At 33.7% G+C, this 15,024-nt stretch overlaps 1 long non-coding RNA gene across 1 annotated transcript in view; it reads right to left on the bottom strand.

Annotated features, from left to right (window-relative positions):
• Window positions 1-15,024, bottom strand: part of LOC146747194 (uncharacterized) — a 94,718-nt gene extending 79,694 nt beyond the window's left edge. The window contains exons 1-2 of the long non-coding RNA XR_014929181.1: window positions 14,843-15,024; window positions 6,391-6,536 (exon numbers count right to left, since the gene is read on the bottom strand). This is a non-coding gene — a long non-coding RNA (uncharacterized LOC146747194). The remainder of the gene's footprint in view (window positions 1-6,390; window positions 6,537-14,842) is intronic.

Raw genomic sequence — 15,024 nt, forward strand, 5'->3', positions numbered from 1 at the left:
CACCCCGGCAGCGGTTATCAGTGTCAGACTTGGTAAACGAGTATCCGGTGGCCAGCTTTCGGGACTGTATGCCTAGCACGAGAGGCGAGAGATAATTCATACTCAATTATTTGAAAGTAACTGGCCTCATCGTTCAGTCGAGAGTTACGATTAATCCGGGATAAATGTATTTTAAACAATCTTGTTTTTAATCGTACAACCGAGATTTGTTTTGCCAACTGTACCAAAAGTTGTGTTCAAACACACCGCAATATGTTGCAATAGAAGTGCGTGAAAGCGGCGTTTTGATTGGATGTTAATGTGACCTCCTGTCAAACGATGCACAAACTAACACATTAAGGCGGTCCTTTCTCACGCGATGAATTCGTGAGACTGAGAGATAAATAAAAGCAAAAATATATAGTGGTCTGTAATCGTTTTTTTAGAATGAGAACTATCTGTTTTCCACATTTAATGTCAACAACATTACATTTAGAAAGAATTTACAGCATGCGCATAATATTTACATACACCTAACTTCCGCACCCGGTAGGTAATTACCGAGGGACTTAGAAACATCCCCAGACACTTTCCTAGACACTCCAGTGACCGCTGCAGACGCAATAAAATTACATACTCGCTCACGTGACAGTTAATCAAAACACCGGACACGGTATGCCTTTGATGCTTTGTAGGTACAAAAATCATTGCTGTGTAACACTTGGAAGAAATATAATACGAACATAAAACTGGGAATGAATATTAACAAGAAATGATAAATGTAAATTCCTTTGATTGGTAGTTTATTGAAATGGCATTGTTTTGTCTTGTGCGTTTTTCTTTTGCCTCCAGACGCCATAAGCTCCTTTGGTGTACTGCGTTCACTAAATTTTCTTGTTTTAATTAGCCATGACATCGTTTAGTTAGAAGCTACATGTATCAGACTTTTAGATAAGTCGCTTTGCATCATACCAACTATGGCAGTACATGTACATCGGAGATCGAACGAAATACGGTACCGGTATATGACTGTGCCCATGTGATCATCGCTCAACCAAAATTGTGAAGTTGTTTTTCGTTTGCATGGATTGGTAATTCACACTTGATGTACTAGGTCTGAAACAAAGAAAGTGCCTTTCTAACAGGAAGTCAAGCTGTCTGGATTTGACCGGGAAATTTAACACATGTTCTTAGCTTAGTGCACTTTACAACTTCGATACATTGTGTACAATTTCAGGTTTGGGTGACGCCTAAATTAGAATTCTTTTGTTAGGTTTGACCTTTGGGGGACGCCTAAATTAGAGGGACGCCTAAATTAGAGTACATACGGTATATATGGTTCTGAGTGAGTTTGGTGTAATTAAGATACAATACAAATAAAAATCTACGGTAGGTCAATTGAAATGCATTACGAACAGAGCAAATATTGTATGAAACAATATTAAAGAATAAATATGAATTTGAGTTCCTTTTTTTAAAGTGGCTGCTAGAAAATGTTATCCCTTTGAGTGTTGTAAATAAGCCATCTATATACATACATGTAGGAAATTTTCTTCTGGCACACAAGACACTGTCGGTATGTTTCTCAGAAGACAATGAATTTACATGTGTCAATTATAGAATGACTGTAGGTATGTGAGAATAGAAAGCGTACCGTACACCGAGGGACTCAAAATGTGCACCAAGGAATTGTAACTATACATAACAGAGAAATTTCACCTGATGTTCATCTTATCTTTATGGATTTCACTTTGTGGTTTTAGAATTTTCAATAGTATAAATGACTCATTCTTATTTAGTGCAGCGGAATGTTGCCGATAGATCGTAGATAGCCCAAGTAACAGGGGAGCATTAACTTTGAGACCTGCCTATCACACTGACAGCTTTCCTACCTGCTCGAAAGTAGTAAACAATTTTAATTCCTCATTTTCGAATTAGTATCAAAAGTTTCGCTTTTAAAGTTTCACATCAAGATACGCATGTTTTTGTGTAACTACCAGTAAGTAATATTTTTACATGAGTTGTATAAGTTGCATTAGACACATACAGAATATGGCGCGTCATGACGACTGAACTTTGAAGAAAAAAATACAAATGCCAGGAACTGAGTTAGTACGAAGTGAGAAATTGCTGCGTAATAGGCTAGGCCAAGGTAGAAGATTGAAATTTATAATTGAAGGCCAACAAAAAACAATAAATGCTTAATAAAAGTGTGAAGTAACAGATCCAAAGCACCAATTTTTGAGCAAAACAAAAATAAGAAAAATTTAGGTATTACAGCTACCCAACCAAATTATCGATATTTGATTCAGCTGACAGCACTGTGAATTAGTCCTGACAATTGATGATACAATATTGTAACAAATGAAAATTGCATACAAAAGACTTTACAGTAATTTTTAATAATCAAATCAATTTAATTTATAAACAATTTTATTTTCTATGTTTAATCTGATTGAGCATCCAATGGTTTACCCATTCATTATATAGACTCTGGCATATTAATAAGGTTAATTGTTTTACATTAAGCATTCCAGGGCTTACACGATCATTAACAAGACTCTGACATATTAACAAGGTTAATAATTGTTGTATAACACTATTTTTCAATATATGTATAATTAAATTCAAAACTTAAATTAGTCTTTTCAGCTTTCTGGACATTCATTTTTCAATTTACATACTAGTTATTTTTGTGGCAATTTAATTTTTTTTTATCAACTATCTTGGGTTTCAGTGTACAATTCCGACATAATAATGTACATACTCAAGTACTTTAAACCCTAATTTAATTGGGTTATGTCAACTTCTAATGCTGTCGTTTTTTTCCATTGTAACTAATGTGATATATTTTCTTTTTCATTTCGTATTAAATGTCCAGCGTACAACAATCACTTTTCATTCCAAGAACTAGCATACACAGGGACAATGAGGCAATTTAAAATCAATATTGATAACTCCCCTGCTGCAGTGAGCCATGACTGGTCATAATTCCTGGTAAGACACAAATATCAAAGTAAATTAATAAATGACCTATCGAGTTTCATCAATTATCTATGAACAAAAAAGTTTATTTTTGTACTCTTGAAAAATATGATAAATGCATCAATTTTATACGATACAGAGCATATCAATGGAATTTTAAGAAGCATTTTTGTTTATTCCGAATTAAAGAGAATGGAACCCCCACTTTATAATTCTCTGCGCTTATTATCGTTATTCCCTGACAGTTTCAAATACATCTGTAAAGCTAATGCTTACATATAGGAGAAGATGAGCTAATTTCACAAGAATCAAATACTTCATTGTTCACTCCAAGAGATTTTCTTAGTGATGTTACAACTTTATCAAATATTTATTAAAAACAGTTCCCAGAAAGAACTGAGATTTGTGGAAATAATACTTTGTAACAGTAATGAGATAAACTCCTAAGAATAACATTTCAGAGTTTAAAAACATACTGTATAATACTTTATTTTCACTTGGAATTAATTTTCGCTGAAGGAATGATTCAGTGAAAATAAAAACTAGCGAATATAACATTTTTTCTATATTTTACATTCAACTTGCCAAAAATCAATGAAAATAAATTCCATACAAAATACACAAAATGTCTTTTCAGCGAAAATTAATTCCAGCTAAAATAAAGTATTTTACAGTACTTCCTCATGATTGCCTTATATTCTTATATATTCTCACTCGTGGTACAAAATGTAGATACGCACACATTAAAAAAGTTAAACACAATTTCTCATCATGCTTTATATGTTTCCGTAATCACAAACAAAAATTTCAATTCACTTTTTCTAAACATTTCCTGTCTTTTATTTATTTTTTTCTTTAGGGTTAGAGGGGAAGAAATAATCAAGTTAAAGCTGAACAACTACATGTCTGTGGGGCGAACACTAGAAACACACTTCATTTTAACTGATTTTCAAAGTTGATATGGTCAGAGGTCATCTAGCCTTTGGCTAATGCTGTAAAGAATTCAGTAAGTAATACGACAAGTAATCAGACTCCGAACAGCGCTATTACAGCTGATCACAACCATAATACCGAACCCTTTTTTGGGTGTTTAGTGACCCTTAACCAAGGTTGCAAGCCAGTAATTCACAGCTAACCTTATTCTAAGGTTAAAAACAGTCGTAATGTCAAATATACTTGTTATAGGTTTCACCCTGCATGTACAAAAACTAACAAAGAAGAACTCTTCGTGCAGTTATCATGATGTGATGCGATCATAGACTACACTACATCATGGTACAGTGCAGTGCACTCAACCATTACAAATACCAGAACCCAAATGGATGGATTATAAAGTCTTTAAATGGTTCATTCTTTGGAGTTGATTTTCCAGTTTAGGTGTTTATTGTGTAAAATAAATTCCAATTCTTCATTCCAGTAGTTATACACTGTGATTCAAAGCTATGGAAATTCCATTGGTTTCAGTTTTTATACCTTTATCAGATAACAGAAATGAAGTCCAGCACATACTGTATGACCTCTATAAGAAGCCCATCTCTAATACACCGTATTATAATATCAAATTTATAAACAAGCAGCCTCTCGGCTGAGATAGCTCCGCTGTTAGCAATGCACATTTCAATTAAAGAACAGAAGATATCATTAGAAAATGAACAATATGCATAGTATCAATGCAATGGGACTTGCTGTTTTCAACAAGAATTCAAAAATATAATTTTTAACCATAAATGATTGTGGTTTTTAACAAGAAGAAAATATCACTTTTTACCAAAAATGACAAAAATATTCATCAAAATTAGAGAATTGAAGATATCATCATGAAATGAACAAATTTGAGAGTGGTCCATATGTAGTATCTATATATGTAATATCAAAGCAATTGGACTTGTCGTTTTTAACAAGAAATCGAAAATATCATTTTTTACCAAAAATGACAAAAATATTTACCAAAATTAGAGAATTAAAGATATCATTACAAAATGAACAAATCTGAGAGAGATTCACATGTAGTACCTATATATGTCATATCAAAGCAATTGGACTTGCGATTTTTAACAAGAAGTCGAAAATATCACTTTTTACCAAAAATTACAAAAATATTCACCAAAATTAGAGAATTGAAGATATGATCATGAAATGAACAAATCTGAGAGAGGTCTACCCAAGGTACATATACACCAAGTATCAAAGCATTCAGGCTTGTAGTTTTCTAGAAGAAGTCGAAATAGTAAAATATTGACACGGACGACGGTCACCGGACAATCACTCATATGAGCTCCGCTCGACAAAGTCGACAGCGGAGCTAAAAACAGATCTCATACACCATATGATATGACCTCTATTACAAATATATAAATACACTATAAAACATCTATTATTGTCTATTACTTTTAGAAGCACATCTTCAATAGAAGCATATACCATGTGACCTCTATTAGAAGTGCATCTCCAATAGAAGCATATACCATATGATCTCTATTAGAAGCGCATTTACAATACACTATATAACATCCCGTCTATTAAAAATGCATCTCCAAGCAAAAAATATCATTTTCAAGGTAAATTTGATATTTATGAGAAATTTCACAAAAACCATGTGACCCCTATGAAAAACACTTGAATATTCCTAACACACAACAATTTTTGTCTTGCTATGTCAAAGTATTACCATATCATCATGAATTACTCATTTTCTAACTCATTCCCAATACATAGTATAATCTGAAAATTTGGCAGGAGACGTGCTCTGCAGTTTATGCAATGAATGGAAATACTATATATTAATTCACAGCCCAGCTGTTAAATGGCGAGGGGAATAAGTACAATTTAAAGCAGAATCATTGTGACAATAATAATATGGATGTGAACAAAATGGTGATGAAAAAAACAAGGCTTACATTCATTACCAAAGTTCACTTGCCAGGACTTGCCCAATTGTAATGAGAACAACTTTGGGTTTTATCTGTAGACTGACTGGCTAACACAATTACTGAACAAATTCTTATTTTCAGCATGGATGCACATTAAAATGGAAAAGAACTTTGCAGCTGACTTTGTTAATTTAATTTCACAACGTTTCGACATGGTCCCAAATTGCAGGTTGTTCATCAAAGGACTATGATGAATCACTCTGCATTTATAATTTTTTCAAGCAAAAATGCTATCTTAAAAAAATTAAATTCAAGTTTTGTATGATTTAGCTCGATTGCTCTGAAACCAAATATTATGCTTATCTCATATATTAATAAATAGACTTCAATCTTGTTACTGTGATTTATGAAATTGAGGAATGTTATTTGATATACAAACTTGAAGAGTTGTCATGACAACCAGCTCACAAGTAACAATGACAATCTACGATTATCATCAAATTTGTTTTTTAATGAAACTGAAAACAACCATACAAAGATAAAATTAATCTCATACCTTGGTGAGGTTCACTCTTTACAATCTTGTCAATTCTTTGAGTACAGGGGAAACATAAACAACAGTAATAGTCCTAAGTACCGGTATCCACAAAAATAATAAACTTCTAAAACTTTTACAAATTAAAAACCATCTTCTAGAATATTCTGCCAAAATAAGGAATAAGAAAAGGAATTTCAAAAAAAAAATATTAAACTTGCCCTTCTGTCACAGTGTTTGGAAGTCCCAGTGGACACCCAACAGTGTTTGGAAGTCCCAGTGGGCGCCACCAGTGTTTAAGAAGTCAGTGAACTCAAGATCAAATACAAAATACACATTCAAAGTTAAACTGGCAAACTTGAATACTTTTTGAATTGAGCGGCAAACATCAATAACACCCATGAGAGCTAGATTACTCTATGTAGGATAACGATTTCGTTTGTAGAACCGAAAATAAATCCTTAAAGAGGACCTGTGTAGTTATGGAATCCAAGCCACTGAACCAAAGTACATCACAGTAACTCCCAGCAATAGCTTCAATATGTTACCCTCTTGGCAGAGGAATGGACCTTTCACATTAACTTGGAGGGCAGGACTACAGAAATGGACAACAAACCAGGCCGTCGAAAACTATATATATCTTATTATGTTCACAACCCAGGGTTCTCAAAATTAAAATTATCATAAATTTCTAATTTAATATTAGTTTCTGAAGTAGAAAGTGATAGATATATGTTGTAACGTTCATATTATTACCCCTCTATTTATAATGGTATCTTCCAATCATTAAGCCATATGGGCCAGGAAGTTTACAGTACAGGCTGAGGGAACACTTGAGTAAACATTTATTTCAATTTCATGGTTGCATCTACTTTTCTGGTTTCCCATCCTATGCCTGTGGTCACGGCTATTTAGTATTTATTCCCTATTTCGACATTGCTAATTTTCAATCAGTAGCAAATACAAATTTCTGAAGACATTTAGGAAATGAAACATCTTCCCTACAGTGTGGCCTTCTACAGTTTCTCTAATGTTTACAGTGGATTTATCTAAAATAGATGAAGCCAAATAAACATAAGAGTCTGCTATACATCATCTACATAATCCTTGTACTGCAAAGTATTGTAAAAGAATTAATTATTCACTGGGTTTTGATTTTGCTTATTTCGCTGACTGGAAAATGCGCTTAAAAATCCAGTGAATATGTAAAATTTAATATCTAAATGATAAAACCGTGAATTTATAACCCACTGAATATGCCTGAAATGGTAAATCAGTGAAAATTTAAACCCAGTGAAAATTAGTCATTTTACAGTAATTTATTTTCACTTCAAATTTATTCACAGAAGGGATGAAATCAGTGAAAATAAAATTCTATATTTTTCATACAACTCATCAAAAAATCAACGAAATAAAATTCATACAAAACAGCCAAAATGTCTTTTCATTGACAATTAATTTCAGTTGAAATGAAATATTTTACAGCAATTCTACCACTTTGAATATAAAACTAGATTCTACGAATAAATGTTTTTTTGAGTATGGGTCAATTTGTGATAAAAGTTGCAGTTATTCATTGGATCAATTCCGTGGACATAGAATGGTAATCTGGTATGCATTGCTAGTCACTGTCAAAAGGTCGATAATTTAAAATGTCTACCTAAAATATTCTGAAATTGTGTATCTAAATTTATCAAAGATGCTTTTCTCAAGTGTCTTTGAAAATACTGTAAGTGTATACCCAAATATTGCATGTCAACAAATAACAGAAACAGTTACTCAGGATTTAACTTCAAAACATGTCCTCCTTAAAGCAGAATTACAACTACAGATGAATTAAAAATTATCTGTTATCCAACATCGAACGAGTACCATCTAAAACCTTATACAAAACATCCGACATATTTACCTGACAAATGTCCCCCAAACCAGTACTCTATATGTGAACTGAAACTGAAAACAATCACACCATAGACACAAAACTTGTTAAATCTTTAGATAAACAACATACAATTCCTTAATTATGCTGAAAGCCTAAGGAAAGCAAATATTTGGACACCCCCTGTACATTCCAGATGGACATGCATTGTTCTTATTACCATGGTAACACCAGTTAGTAGTAACATCACTTTACATTGAAGCATCTCAAATAAGCTCTAAAATTTACACCACAAAAAATAACAATTGCATAAATAATACAAAATTATCCCACAGGACACTTGAAATGACGTGCAAATCAGCAAAAAAATTTTGATTTGGGAATGTCAAGAATAATAAATGTTCGAATAACTTTGTGATGACAAAGTCTTACCACAAAAAGTTCAATTTTCGTACTTATAAATGTTCTTGAGGCCATATATGACGCCATTTTTGTGTTAGTCACTTCCATGGTCCATGTCCTTAAAAATATGCATTTCCAAGTACCTGTGAGAAATGTACACAGGAAATGCAGCAACTTGGACATTAAGAAATCCCTAATACCAACAAAACTCAGAGAAGAGACAAACTTCCCAAGTGAAATCCATCCATGATCCATGACACATCAGACAACACCGATGACACGCTCTGTCAGTCACATGTGTTCTAACAACCATTTTAAAACCTGTTAGAACCAAAACGCCATGTACCATATACTGTCAAAATATTCATCAGGTTTAACTTTAGTATTGTAATGTCGGTATACTAATACATGTACTTATTTGATGTTGCAAAGATAAATTTTTCATTTCCAAGGATTTAAATTTGATGGTTTTGTAAAAAAAAACAATGCGATAGACTGGTGGCTTTACATTCAGTGGGATTTAATTTAGAGCATTTGACAAACAGTGAAATATTCAAAAAAAAAAACCCCTAGAGAGTGATTATGTCCTATACACACAGTACAGTACAGTACATACTACAAACCCCTTTCATTTTATAAGACAAATGTTGAAAATATAAGGTTATTACGAAGATACCTCAAACTATACACGAAGACAGTACAGCGGCAGTATCGATCAACGCGCAGCGGAGGTCGATGAGACAGCGTACTGTCTGAGTGCATACATTGAGATATCTTCGTAATAATCTTATTATTATACATCTTTTCTTTCCAAGGATAAATCATGGGAATGCCAAAATCCAAAAAGTTTAGAACAGAATCAGCGAACTTCTTTGAATAGAGTCTGGTCAAACCCTGGTGGCAGCCATGTTTGTTTTTATTATTAGAGGACGCTTACGTGCGTAATCATTCCATATTTGGAATTCGTATTTCCTAATATGGTAGGATGAAAATACCCTGTAAAATACCACAAAATTAAGTCACGCTGTAACTTATGGCATTACGGTGACAGATGTATAGTAATACCGGTATATGTTATTTTTTGTTGCAGGGTAGATCCTGCAAAATTTAATGATTTATAATATTAACGAAGTGAGGCTTTTAATTACAATAAAGAATATCAAAACTGTGGAGGGAACGCAAAAAGTTTTTACAATAAATATGTAATCCCAATTTACTGAATATCCAGAAAAAGAGAAAAAGTAAATCCCATCTTGATTGCTACGACTTTGAGGGAAATGATACCACTAGAAGTACTTTTTTTAGGTGTTTTTTTTTTTCAAATTATGTTATTAAAATTACAATTAAAATATTATTAAACAACACATTCATAATTCAGCCAGTTTGTATATTCATGAGTTGTGCATGTATTCAGAGTTTCTAATGTTGCAGCAAAGCCACCAGCCTTGAAAATTATTACTGGAAACACATGCTTATTTCAACTTAAAAGTGTCAATTGGCATTTCATCCCATTGTTATTTTAATTATATCCATTGTTTTCCAAAATCCAAAAAATAAGGAATAATCCCAGATGCATTGTGGGAAGATGTACAGCACCAAGAGGCCACATTAAAAGCAAGACCAGCATGAACATTTCTGGAGGTTTTTACCAAACTGCTAACACCCCTAGAGTTTTACGATGTCTGCTTCATATATGTCATCAAGTCTTGCATATGGGGTAGAATTTCACAAGAAGCCCGAAACATGTCTTGCATGAGGACCACCATGATGACCTTTTAGTTCTGAATTTACACGACAATACTGTAAAAGCATTAATTTCCCCTAACATTTCACTGTTTTAATGTTTGAGCATACTAGTACTCTCAGTTCTCAAATCTGCCAGCGAAATAGTGACTTCTATTGTTATATTTCACAGAATTACGTGGGTTTAATTAAGCAGATTATACTTATAAGCGAAAAGCAGTTAAATGAATAATGAGCTAGTGACTAATTAATTTGCGTGTACAGAATTTGGAAAATTAATATTTAAATTTGAATTTAATAAAACCAACACAAACAGGTCAAGAAAACCAATACATTATTTTTCTTGAAATTTAATTTTCATATTTTTTTGCTAATATCAGCTCAAAGAAATTCCCGTGATGTTTCAAATTTAATAGCAACTGCTGATTGCAATAAAGTAAAATATTTACTAAAATAATAGCTAAATACAAATATTTTCAGAATTATTAACAATCCTAAATGTAGTATCGAACCTAATTAACCAGCATGGTTGTAAATTATATTTTTTTCTCAACTGTTTTCTAACATCATACTAGTAAACGATGCAATGTCTACCCACAAACTTATCAACAAAACTTCTTGAAAGTTGCATTTATAAGTATGTACCACTTGACCTCAGGGTAATTTAGCTTGGAAACCTAACATATTTCAAAAAAACTTGTCTAGGACGTACTTTACCTCTGTTTGCGGAGTCCATCAGAAGCCACCAAACACTCAACTGACTGTGTTAACAGGATGGGTCAAGTAGTTGGAAACGATAACAACAGTTTTAAATATGCAGGTGGGTAAAAAGTATGGAGGTCAATGACACATAGGTGTGTTTAAGTACACTTTTAATTTACAAACTAAATCAACAAGCTTTAAATGGTTCTGATTTGACATTTATTGGCCTTAAATGTAATCAAACACTTCAAATAAGCCATGATGTTGAGCTAAACCAGGATATCCCAAAAATTGAATCACTCAAACTGCGTATATCATTAAGCAATTGTACATAAGTGTGCGTCGCATCAAAACTGATGGAGACATTCTAAGTGTCTGGAAATAATCTTATCAATATGCATAATTGATTTGTAAAGTAGATACAAAGTGTTTTGTTCAGGAAGTCGAAACATCGGTAAAATAAAAAGAGAGTATTTTATATCCTTTGGTGGTCTTCACTGAAGCAGATAATTTTGAATCAATACACAAGTTTTAATCCACCAGACCATGTGTGCAGTCAGCCATTTAATTGTCATCTCAATGCCAAATATCAAGTTTACCAAGCCTGGGTATAATTACTAACACAAGGTCAAAAAGCAACCAAGACCATGGTCATGCAGCAGATGATTTTATGCTCAGTTACTAGATTTTTCTATTTGTTTTACCAGCAGGTGAAATGAGAAATCTTGGATCAATACTTGTAATAGAAAATACTAGGTGTATTTGGTGTTGAACAATTACCCACAAGGCACCTTGTGGTACACAATACAATTGATTTATACAGCAGTGGGTGAGCAAGTTTAAAGGTTTGTACAAGAGATTAACAGAACTGACTCATCAAGATGCTGTAGCAGGTCATATTCCAATTATGATTTATTGTACAATTGGGAGACTGCACAACTTAGACATTGACACTATGTAATGACTAAAAATACAGAATAAAACATACTTTAAAATGAATTCAGTGAATCCTATTATTTTTAGCAATCAAGGAAAATTTACATAAGAAGTATTATAACATGAAAAGTACTGTATATTTATTTTACTCACAATTTAATTTCAATGCTTACACAATTGAAGCATTCTCACAGACGGACCGGAACAGGAAGTCAGTAGAAGATAAAAGATTTTTTCGTTAGTGGGGGGGGGGGGGAATATGGTTAGCGTGGGGGGGGGGGCACAGAGGTGTTAATCCGAAAATTCATTGTTTGTGATTGGTCCTGGCAACGTTATGGTGATTGTGACATAGCTCCGACTGTGAGAATTGCTGATTTGTGAAAATACAGTGAGAGATTCAGAAAAATTGTTGTCACTGAATTTACCGAGAAAAATGTATGTAAAATGTTTTTTTTTTTATTTTGCAGCAGAAAACATCTGAAGACATGACTCCCTAATACATTTAACGCCATAATGCCTTGGCAACATTTTTTTCTAGATTTATTTGTTTTGTCTTTTCAGCTTTGGGCCTAATGGAAATAATTTCTCATTGTCTACAGTTTTTGATAATTTTTTTTTTAAATATGGAAAAAAATTAAATTAACAATATCAGGAGTATTCTGTGGTCCAGCTAAATGTATTGACCATTGCCATTTGTATAGGTCGTTCCTACACAGAGAATGCAAATATTACAGCCCAAATATGAGCATTTGTGCCCTCACACAAAGAGATCATATGCCATTCTTAGGTCTTGCACTTGGGTGTAAATGACCATATTCGGCCAGTGACATAGTAAGTGGTCTTTCAATATTTTCGATCAATTTTCAGAACTCTTTGGTTTGTCTGAATGTTATGAAAAAAAAACTGTGAATTTCCAGCGATGGAAAGGGTACTTTGAATTAAAATAACCCTACTCCTTGTATCTGGACTCTGTAATCTCTGAGAGAAATGCTGATCAGAAACCAAGTTGGGTTCATTTCAGTAAATCCCTTTGAATTCCTAGTACAGCACATAACTGCTGTTTTTGTTCAATCCAATCCTCTTAATAGGCTGCAGTAGAACTATATCGTAGTAGCAAATCTGTTTCGTTTCATTGGTTCAGCAGTCACTTGAGGTGACCATAGACCATCAGGTGTTCCATGTCACAGCTTATTCATTGTGAAAAATAGTGGAGAACAGGCACAACGGACAGGTTATAAAAGAACAGACATGATCGAATTGCTAATCCTCAGCTTAGACATCAATGCTGGAGCCGAAATGGATTTCATTTTTTTTTCCACAACTTTATCAAGTTACAATGTCCTGAACTCAAGAGATTAGTTCCCCACTTAGGGAATCGTTTATTTCAATTTAAAATATACTTAGTTTGGTTTATTCTCTCCCAAAAATGCATGAAGGATTTGTGAATAAACTGTAAACTATTTTTTAAGAGTCACTTGTTGCTCCCAACAAGATAACCATGTCACGATAGTTTATTTCTTCAAACAAGAAAGGTCCTCTAAATATTCACTTTACAACCATTTTATTTTACTGTTGGAAAACTGAAAAAACAGAGTGGGAACTAAATTTAAAATCATGTATGTGATGTCATCAAGCCGTAAAATTGAGCTTGTGTTAAACAGAGTTTTTTTTTCAAGTGGTCACCATGGCAACATACAAACTAACATTGCATTGTTCATCTATCAATAAGTTGGAATTTCTAAATTGTTTTCTGACAAACTGTGTAAACAAGGCAACCAGGTGACATACCAGAAAAGCACTGAATCTGACTTCATACTACACTTAATTTCATTACAAGACTTGAAAGGACCACCATGCCATAATGTTTTCCTTGATTTTTACACCAAACTGTAACTTTCTGATGGTTCTTATACTTAGAAATTACATCAGATATTTGGAATGTGTGCTGTGAAGTGTGAGGAGATCTAGGAACATCCCATTCATTGCCTCGGGACAAGAACTATTATTTTCTAAATATAACCATAGACCCTCTTTTTAGAGGGTCTATGATATAACACGATTTTTTTCATAAACACCGAAAATATGGCTTTTGAAAAAGAAAACATTTACACAACAAAGAAACCTGACACTGCCGAGTCTCGGCAGTGAATGATTAGAAGATCGCCGCCTTCGGAACCCACAACTGTCGCCGATGTTTTGAAGTTCTGCGTTAAAGTTGTATGACTGACCCATGTTTCCGATTTTAACTGAACCAATCTTAGAAAATGGTTGAAATTCCGACTGACAACGGTATTATGCGTTCTCAGAGCGCGATAAGTAAACAATCGCGGTAGCTTTTGTTTTGCAGAAACTTGAAACGGACGCGAAAGTCCGACAAGTTATACGCCGCGGAAGTAGTCTTGAATTTTCTGCTAAGTAGCTTCTTCCGCAAGTGTTTTGCTTCCTTTGGACAATCACATTTAATACATTGATTTGTCACAGTGAAATTACAAAGTGACCAACAAACACTTTGGGTGTTAACTGGGCCGGACGTGATCACGCTGTGAATTCCACTGCGTAAAATCACCCGGCGTACTACCGTAGCCAGCACTCTACATCCAAGTCACCCTGCTTTCTCATGACAATGACTGGAGTCTATACTTAAACGGCGATCACTTCATCAATGAACGATAAAAACAACTCAAAGGGGGATCACTGCCATTGTTTATCTTTCTTTAAGAAAGCGTCTAGCTGAAGAACAAAATGGCTATCAACACTCTAAATTGAACGATTGTTCACTGTTTTAAAAAGAGCTCATTAAAAGTCTGTTACCTGCTAATTAACGTCACCAATGCCCATTCGTGAATTCCGATGCGCTGTAGCTGTGCAGGTGTCTTCAAACAAAGAAAAAACAAAGTGGAATTGCCCAAACAACCATTCAAGAACTTGGCTCCCTTTTCAAAACGTCTCGGTCCTCCCGCCGTACAAATCAATCAACTAAAATCACAGCTGGA

This window comes from Saccoglossus kowalevskii, chromosome 4 (assembly GCF_978046115.1).
Source record: "Saccoglossus kowalevskii chromosome 4, keSacKowa6.1, whole genome shotgun sequence".
Lineage (NCBI taxonomy): Eukaryota > Metazoa > Hemichordata > Enteropneusta > Harrimaniidae > Saccoglossus > Saccoglossus kowalevskii.